Below are 7,709 nucleotides of genomic sequence, written 5' to 3' on the forward strand. Positions count from 1 at the left end.
TGTGTGTGTGTGTGTGTGTGTGTGTGTGTGTGTGTGTGTGAATTAGCTTTCATGATTGGAATGAATTCCTTTGAAAGACCACCCAGTGAATAGCACCAGGAGATTTTCTTTTCAGGAATGGGAAAGCTAGGGCATGGGGCCTTATGGAGAGAAAGTTCTAAAAGTACCTAAAAGCATTTATTGAATATCAGCGCCTTACCAGGAGCTGTGCTGTTGTCTGTATAGTTCACCAGGTTAGGTAGTAATATCATCACTTTACAGATCAGAAAACTGAGGTTTGGGAAGGTTAGTGACTTGCTTGGAGTCTAAAATAGTAAATGTCATGAAAGGAAGCCCAGATATAGGACATCTGTGAACAGAATGTGTCCCGGAGACGTGTCTGGGCTCCTAGGTTTGCCAAACCCTGGAGCGAGAGCTGAGTGTCTTTGGGCTGAGAATGGTGGTTTGGAGTGCTGCGGAGCTAAAGAGCTTTGTAACATTGCTCAATCACGGTGGAGGCCAAGGGGCCATGTGACTGAGAGGTTAAGGAAGAGAGAAAAGCATACCGGTGCGCATGGCTGATAAAAAGCAATTATGATGGAAGAATTGTATCTTGAGCATTTCTGACCCTGAGTTGCACCTTACTAACTTCCCTAATAAGTCTCATAATTGTGAGTATGGTCTGTGAGTTCTCTGGGGTCAATGCAATGGGTCATTGAGTCCAACAGAGTCTTTGAATGTAGAAAGTGCGGTGGGAGAGAGGATTAGTGTCAGGATGGGTAAATAAAGTTGGACGGTGAAGGAGTATGACTTCCACTTCACAGGACTAAGCCCAGGGCTGATGCTGATATTGAGTTTGATTCTCCTTCATTGTAAGGTCAGAGGAGATCAGATGCTGTCCCCATGCCAGTTTTACCTCTGTTTTCTGGGTCATAGGTCACCTTCCTGTGAAGGTACCTGTGGGAATAGACAGGGGAGAAAGGTTGACACTTTGTGAGGCCAACAGAACCCCAGTAGAACGGGATCCTGGCTCTTGGTTCCTGACTCCTGACTCCCCTCTGTCCCAAAGGACCATCAATCAATTGAGCCTCCTGCAGCCCTGCAGCCCTGACAGGCAAGTTAGAACAAAAGTCAAGGTGAGACCTCCTTTGTTACCTCCCTTCACAAAGCAAAGGTCTCAGTTCTGTTCCTTGGGGCGCACTTGCACGGAGAAGGCTGCTCAGGGCCCTTCATCTCCACACATAGGGAATGAAGATAATCATAATACCTGCCAGGAGGGGCAGTGGTTAGGTGGATCGAGTTGGTTCTGACCCATAACAACCTTATGCACAACGGACTGAAACCCTGCCCGGCCCTGTGCCATCTTCCCAGTTGTTCCTGTGCTTCAGCCACAGGAACAGTCTATCCATCTCCTTGAAGGTCTTCCTCTTTTTTGGCTGCCTCGCTACTTTGCCAAGCATGATGTCCTTCTCCAGGGACTGGTCTGTCCTGACAGCATGTCCAAAGTATGTGAGACAAAGTCTCACCATCCTTGCCTCTAAGGAGCCCTCTGACCTTCCTTCTTCCAAGACAGATTGGTTTGCCCTTTTAGCAGTCCGTGGTACTTTCAGCATTCTTCTCCAGCACCACAGTTCAAGCACAGAGATTGTTTTCCAGTCTTCCTTATTCAGTGTCCAACTTCCACATGCACATGTGGCCATTGAAAGTGCCATGGCGTGGGTCAGGCCACCCTTCATCCGCAAAGCCGCAGGCGGGCTTTTCATTATTCTGGAGAAGTCTTTAGCAGCCCTGGTGAGTACTACATGGGCTAATCCAGATCACGTGCTCGAGCAGTGGGACATGCCCCGTCCACGCGAACTGTGGTTGTGGGTGGTGGTACATATCCAGCATAACATCTCCTTGCCAGTGAGTCGATGCCTTCTCCCAGCGACCCTCTCTCCATGGGATTTCCACGGCTGTCATCTCTCTCCCTCAGCGTAGTTGGTGGGTTCAACCTGCTGACCCCGTCACTAGCAGCCCAGTGCTTAACTCACGACACCACCAGGGCTCCTTGATGCTCTAGACAGCTGGCCTGGGGACCAATGATACCAGCTGCAGTCATTTGGGGCAACACTACATATTTTATCAACTTCACTTCTCAGCACCACCCAGCCAAGCACAGGTCATGATAAAGCAGGGGGACAACGCTGCACAAGAAGTAGAGGACTCCGTTCACTTCCGGGTTGTGCCTAACTCTCTGGAAGCCTTGTCAAGTTGGTACCCACCTCTGGGCCTTAGGGCGGACTGGGATGTATCTGGAAAATGCTCAAGTGAACCATCGGGATCACAACTTAAAGGGCTAAGGCCAAATTCAGGCCAACCAGTTCTTGGGGGTCGGGGCCACCATCGCCACTGTCCTGTGATAGCTGAGGCCTGTCACGCTAAAGCACAGCCATCGGGCTTCTCCTCTTGTGTGAGCCTGGCACCCCAGTCTGTTGGAGCCCAGGAGAGCTTTGTAGACCTGCTCCTCCATCTTCCTTCCGGCCTCAATGTTCATTAATGCCTGGTCCCGGTATAGCTTGGACTTTCCAATCTGATGAACTCAATTAATTAACGGTCACTTCAGCTCTAAAATTTAGCAAGTTGGAACCTCAGGTTTGTCCTGCAGGACCTGGAAGGACTAGTCTCCCTGCTGCAGGGGGTTAATTGGCAGCTTTTGAAAGGACAAAGCCAGAGATGACGTGATAAGATAAGGAGCTCTGTTTTCAGGAGACACTCCTTGGAAAGAACAGGCTTTTGTTGTGATCCAGAGGATAAGCATCTAAGCCTCCCCATTCATCAGCCCATCCCTCCACCCCTGGGCCAAGCTCTCGCAAGGATGTGTCTGCAGCTGCTGCCATCTGCTGGAACTTGACGACTCTGCAGCCAGCCTGAGGTAGGCATTTCTCTCTCACTGATGAAGATTCTGCCTCTTTAGAACCAAGTGGAACTGGCCCGTGGGTTTCCGTCCGAGATTGTAAATCTTTATGGGAGAAGAAAGCCTCATCTTTTTCCCTCGCAATAGCTGGCGAGTTTGAACTGTTGCCCTTGTGGTTAGCAGCCCAATAAATAACTCACTAAGTCACAAGGCCTCCAAGGGCAGCATTTTCTCCCCTCGTCTGAATTACAACTCCTGATTGGAGCCCTTGTTGGGCTGCAATCCACAAGGTCAGCAGTTCAAAACCACTTGCCACTCCGAGGGAGACCGATAAGGCTTTCTACTCTTAACAGTCAGAGTCACAGAAACTTACAGGAGCAGTTCTGCCCTGCCCTATAGAGTTACTATTGAGTCAGCATCACCTCGATGGCAGTGAGTCTGGTTTTTGGTTTGGATCTAATGGATACAGAGGGATCACCACTGCAGTTGCTGGTACTTACTGGGCATTGGCCAGGGGACAAACAGCCCTGGTGGCATAGCGGGTGAAGTATCGGGCTTCTAACTATAAGGCTAGCAGTTTGAAACTACCAGCTGCTCTGCAGGAGAAAGATGCGACTTTCTACTTTCATAAAGATTTACAGCCTTGGAAACCCACAGCGGCGGTTCTACCCTGTCCCGTAGGGTTTCTATGAATCAGAATTGATTCGAGGGCAGCAAGTTTGTGAGTTTTGAGCAGGAAGCAAACACTATGCCAAGGACTTCCATGAATTTCTTCATGCCCGATCCTGGAGTTGAGATATGAAACTTTCTTTTTAGTTTTATAGATTTATTTTCAAAGGGCAAAACACTTAAGACAACTTAAATACAAGCCCAACAGAATTACTCTGTTAACGTCAGCAATGCTGCTGATAGGCCACCTTACTTCTAGATACTCGCCAAGTCATCTGAGTCTTCTCACAGGGAAGAAAGGTGGTCTGATACATTATTCACATACATCCTTCTTATCTGCAATGAAATCTACAATTTCTTGTGGACACATGAACTCTTCCGCATCTACATCCGGAATTTCAAATCCGAATTCGTCCTCCATGGCCAAGATAATCTCCACTTGATCCAAATTGTCTAAGCCCAGGTCTTTCATAAAATGGGAATTTACTGAAAGCTTTTCTGGGTCAATCTTATCATAAAGTTTCAAGACATAAAGAACACGGTCCTTGATTCCTTCTAATGTCAATGGTGGTCATCGCTGTACTGGCAGCACAGCTGTCTAACTACCAGGAGCCAATCGAAAAAGTCCTCCTCAGACTCACTAAACACGCGCAATGATGCTGAATGCAGGAAGATCACAGGCCAGGGTGGGGGGGTAACTCTTCTGGATCCAGTGGTGTGCGGTTGAAGAATCTCGACACTGGCAGAGGTCTCCAGGTGGATCCTCCAACTCCAGGGCTAGCGGAGCTCCATGTGTCTTCTCAGTAGCAATGTCTTACAGGGAGTGTGAGATATGAAACTTTTAAGAAAAATTTGAGTTGGCAGTAAACCAAATTACTGCAGAGAGGAAGCCTTGTTCTCAAGGGGAGAAGATAAGGACTTCAATTTGAGAAAGATAATCATTTTGATAGAGATCCTTGAGGAAGTTGGAGGGGCGGGAAAGAGGGATAGTTTATGGAAAGTTGGCATTTAACAAAAGGCAGATCCTTTCAAAAAAGCAAACCAAAACCAAACTGCCATCTATCTAGACTATACCAACGTATAAAAGGTCCCTATGGGTTTCAAAGGATTGGGGAGAATGGGAAAAATGTATGATTGGACTATGTGTCATTTCTCTCATTGTTAAGGTGCTAGCATCCTTGGCTTTAGCATGCTAAAGTCTTGGGGGTGGGGTGGGGGTTGGAAAATGCCAGTCAAGTGAAGGTTTTCAGTGGAAGTGCCTGGGACTGGTTCTAGTTGTTTCTGATTGCCACACATAAAAGCCTTTTCCAGGTGGGCCTTTTTGTCTCTTCTTGACCACAGCAGAATCTATAATATCTAGAACAGTCTAGGGTAAGAACCAGGCATATGCGAGTTGAGTGAAAACAGTTGTAAAGACAGCTTGTGTCATTCCTGGGGCTTAGAAATGGGGAAGGTGTCCATTGGAGAGATGAAGGCTTACAGCCACAGCACTGGGGGCGGGGGCACCTGGAAAGGAAGCATGGAAATATTAGACACACAGAGTTTGCCTATGACAGTGAGTCAGGGGGCAGTCAGCAGAGCCAAGCAACACCCAGGAATGAGCACCTCAGGCAGGTAGGGCTTGACTTTCTTGGGAACAGCAAACGCTCAGGGCTGGGAGCTGCCGGAGAAAGCGAGCTGAGTTAGTTAAAAGTTTATTGTGCCAAGCTGGCCGATAAACACATGTGGAGTTAATTGAAGGGCGGAGAGATAATTGGCTCGGTGAGCCTCACCTTCCTAGTCTCTGGTCTCTTTTTTTCTGATGGTCAGACCAGGGTGCAGCTGCCTTAGCCAGTTCCCTGCTTTAGCTGGCAAGCTTCACTTCCTGCAAGACATCCCCAAGGAGAAGCCACATGGACCTACCCCGATGGAGCCCTGGGTGCTGTAGCAGCTGTGTGGAGACCCCTGCCAGCACTGAAATGTTTACACATTCACTGACTTGGCTTTCCTCCTGCAGTCGGCATCATTGCATGCGTTTGGTGAGATAGAGGAGGGCTTTGTGGATCGGTGTTGGACATATGGGTTAATGTTGGACTTGTGGGCTTGGGCAGCACTGGGTTGGGATGTTTTCTTGATGCACACTTAACCTTTATATAAAATTCTCTCTTATACATGAGTTTCTGTGGATTTGTTTCTCTAAAGTGCCCAGATTATCACACAAGCCAAATCTACAAAGATTGCAATGGGGACCGGGATACTAAGGAGCATGCAGGGCTCTGTCTGAGGTAAGAGGTCACTCACACATGTTTTGTACTTTTAATATTACTCTTCCTAAACAGCCTGCTGGCCTGGGTTTCCTGTTCTCTAGGGTAACGAGGCCAAAATAGGGCAGGCCTGCACATCCTCCCTTCTTGTCACCATTCTGCCCTGCTGCTCTGCCAAACCCACTTCTCCCCTTGAAGCCTGAAAACACCAGAGCCACTCTCCCCTCCTGCCTGGGTGTGTTGAGCTGGGTTGTCCAGAGAAACAAAACCAGTGCACTCATCTCTGTACAAGAAAGAACTTAAATCAAGTAGTTTCATATCAAGATGTCATCTCATCCCAGTTCAACTCATGTCCAGAGGTCCAACACTAGCCGGGGAACCTCTTCAGACCCCCGGAGTTGCAGGCTGATGCTGCAGAAAATGGAAGCGGGATACCGGAAGATCATGGGCAGATGGGGGCAGAGTCAAGTGGCTCCAAGGTCAATGGCAACCTGGTAGGATGCTGACAGCTCACAGAGCCAGGCAGCCCTCACATGGCTGCCTCTGGAGGCAGACACAGAGTTTCAGCAACCAGGAAGGCAAGCAGTGAGAGAAGTTCTCAGTTTCTCCTGTCTGAGAAGGTCATCCCCCAAGGAGGCATCCTTAGGCTGTGACCAATTGACAAGTTGGACTCCACCCCTACACTTTCACGCAAATTCGAATTCACATCACAGTGAGCTACCACAGTGGAACAAAGAGTGAATGCAGTCGCTTCTAATCAAAAGTTTCAAGTCCAACCAGTGGTGCCTTGGGCGAAAGGCCTGGCGATCTACCTCTGAAAACCTGGTAACTGAAAACCCGTGGAGCTCAGATCTACGCTGAAGCACCTGGGGTCTCCCTGGGTCAGAGGGAAGGCCACGGCTGCGGGCTTGGGTGATTCTGTCATCTTACAAAGAAGGAGCCCCTGCAGATACAGATACGGCAGGGTGCTCCAGCAATTCCGGCCATTTGCATCTCTAAACACCTACCTCTTTCTCACTTTGCACACTTTCTAAAATATTGGCAGGTTAGATAGCAGCTTAATGGCCATCATCAACTTAGGGCCATTAGAATGTTCATGAGCTGAGTGAGGCAAGCGGGGACTTTAATTCACTTTTCCTCTCTCTTTTAAAAAGTGCCGTGGGAAATGCGATTTGGGTCTGAGTAATGTCGGGCTGGCATCAAACGGCAACTGTAGGAAAGAAAGAATCTTCCCCGTTGTACCTTTGACACGACACGACGCCCCAGCATCCAAAATTGAATCCCTTCACCCAGCCCAAATGAACAGTCTTAATCTCCCACCAATAACTTGTAGCAAATCGTTGTAATTGCCAAACTATTTTTTAAGGCACAGGCTTTTTGATGGGTGCCTAGGAAAACTCAAGAAATCTCACTTGAATGCCTTAAATCTGTGCAGAGAAAACCAGCTCTCTCTGTGCTGGTAGGGGGCGAGTTTATGATCTCATTTTACAAGCCTCAGCACGGCAAATGTAAACTCTCTGAAGGAAAATTCTGGCCTAATTCCTTAACTGAATCCAGAAGCATCTGCTTTGATTTGTTGGAGCCACGCCAGCTTGGTTTTAAATGGGCGTTTTGAAGCATGTGTCTCCGTGAGAGGACCGCACCTATGTAGCTGAGGTATCTTAACAGCCAACATCTTTTCTGCTCTTCTCTCCAGCCAAGGGTTCCTCAAAGGAGTAGGGGGTGGGGGACCCTGAGGCCCCAAAGAGAGCAATTGTAACAAATGTTCCAGATACTTCTTATACAGACTGAAGTCTGAGATTCACTACTGAAGGCAATATCAGGTTTCTCTTTTTATTTTTATTACTTTCCTCTTCAGTTTTATCTATAAAATAACAAAATCTGGACAGGTTTTTTTCTTGTTGTCCTGTTTGATTCTCTCA

Source organism: Echinops telfairi, unplaced genomic scaffold, assembly GCF_000313985.2.
Source record: "Echinops telfairi isolate 266 unplaced genomic scaffold, ASM31398v2 ScPeMD7_31;HRSCAF=116, whole genome shotgun sequence".
Classification (NCBI taxonomy): domain Eukaryota; kingdom Metazoa; phylum Chordata; class Mammalia; order Afrosoricida; family Tenrecidae; genus Echinops; species Echinops telfairi.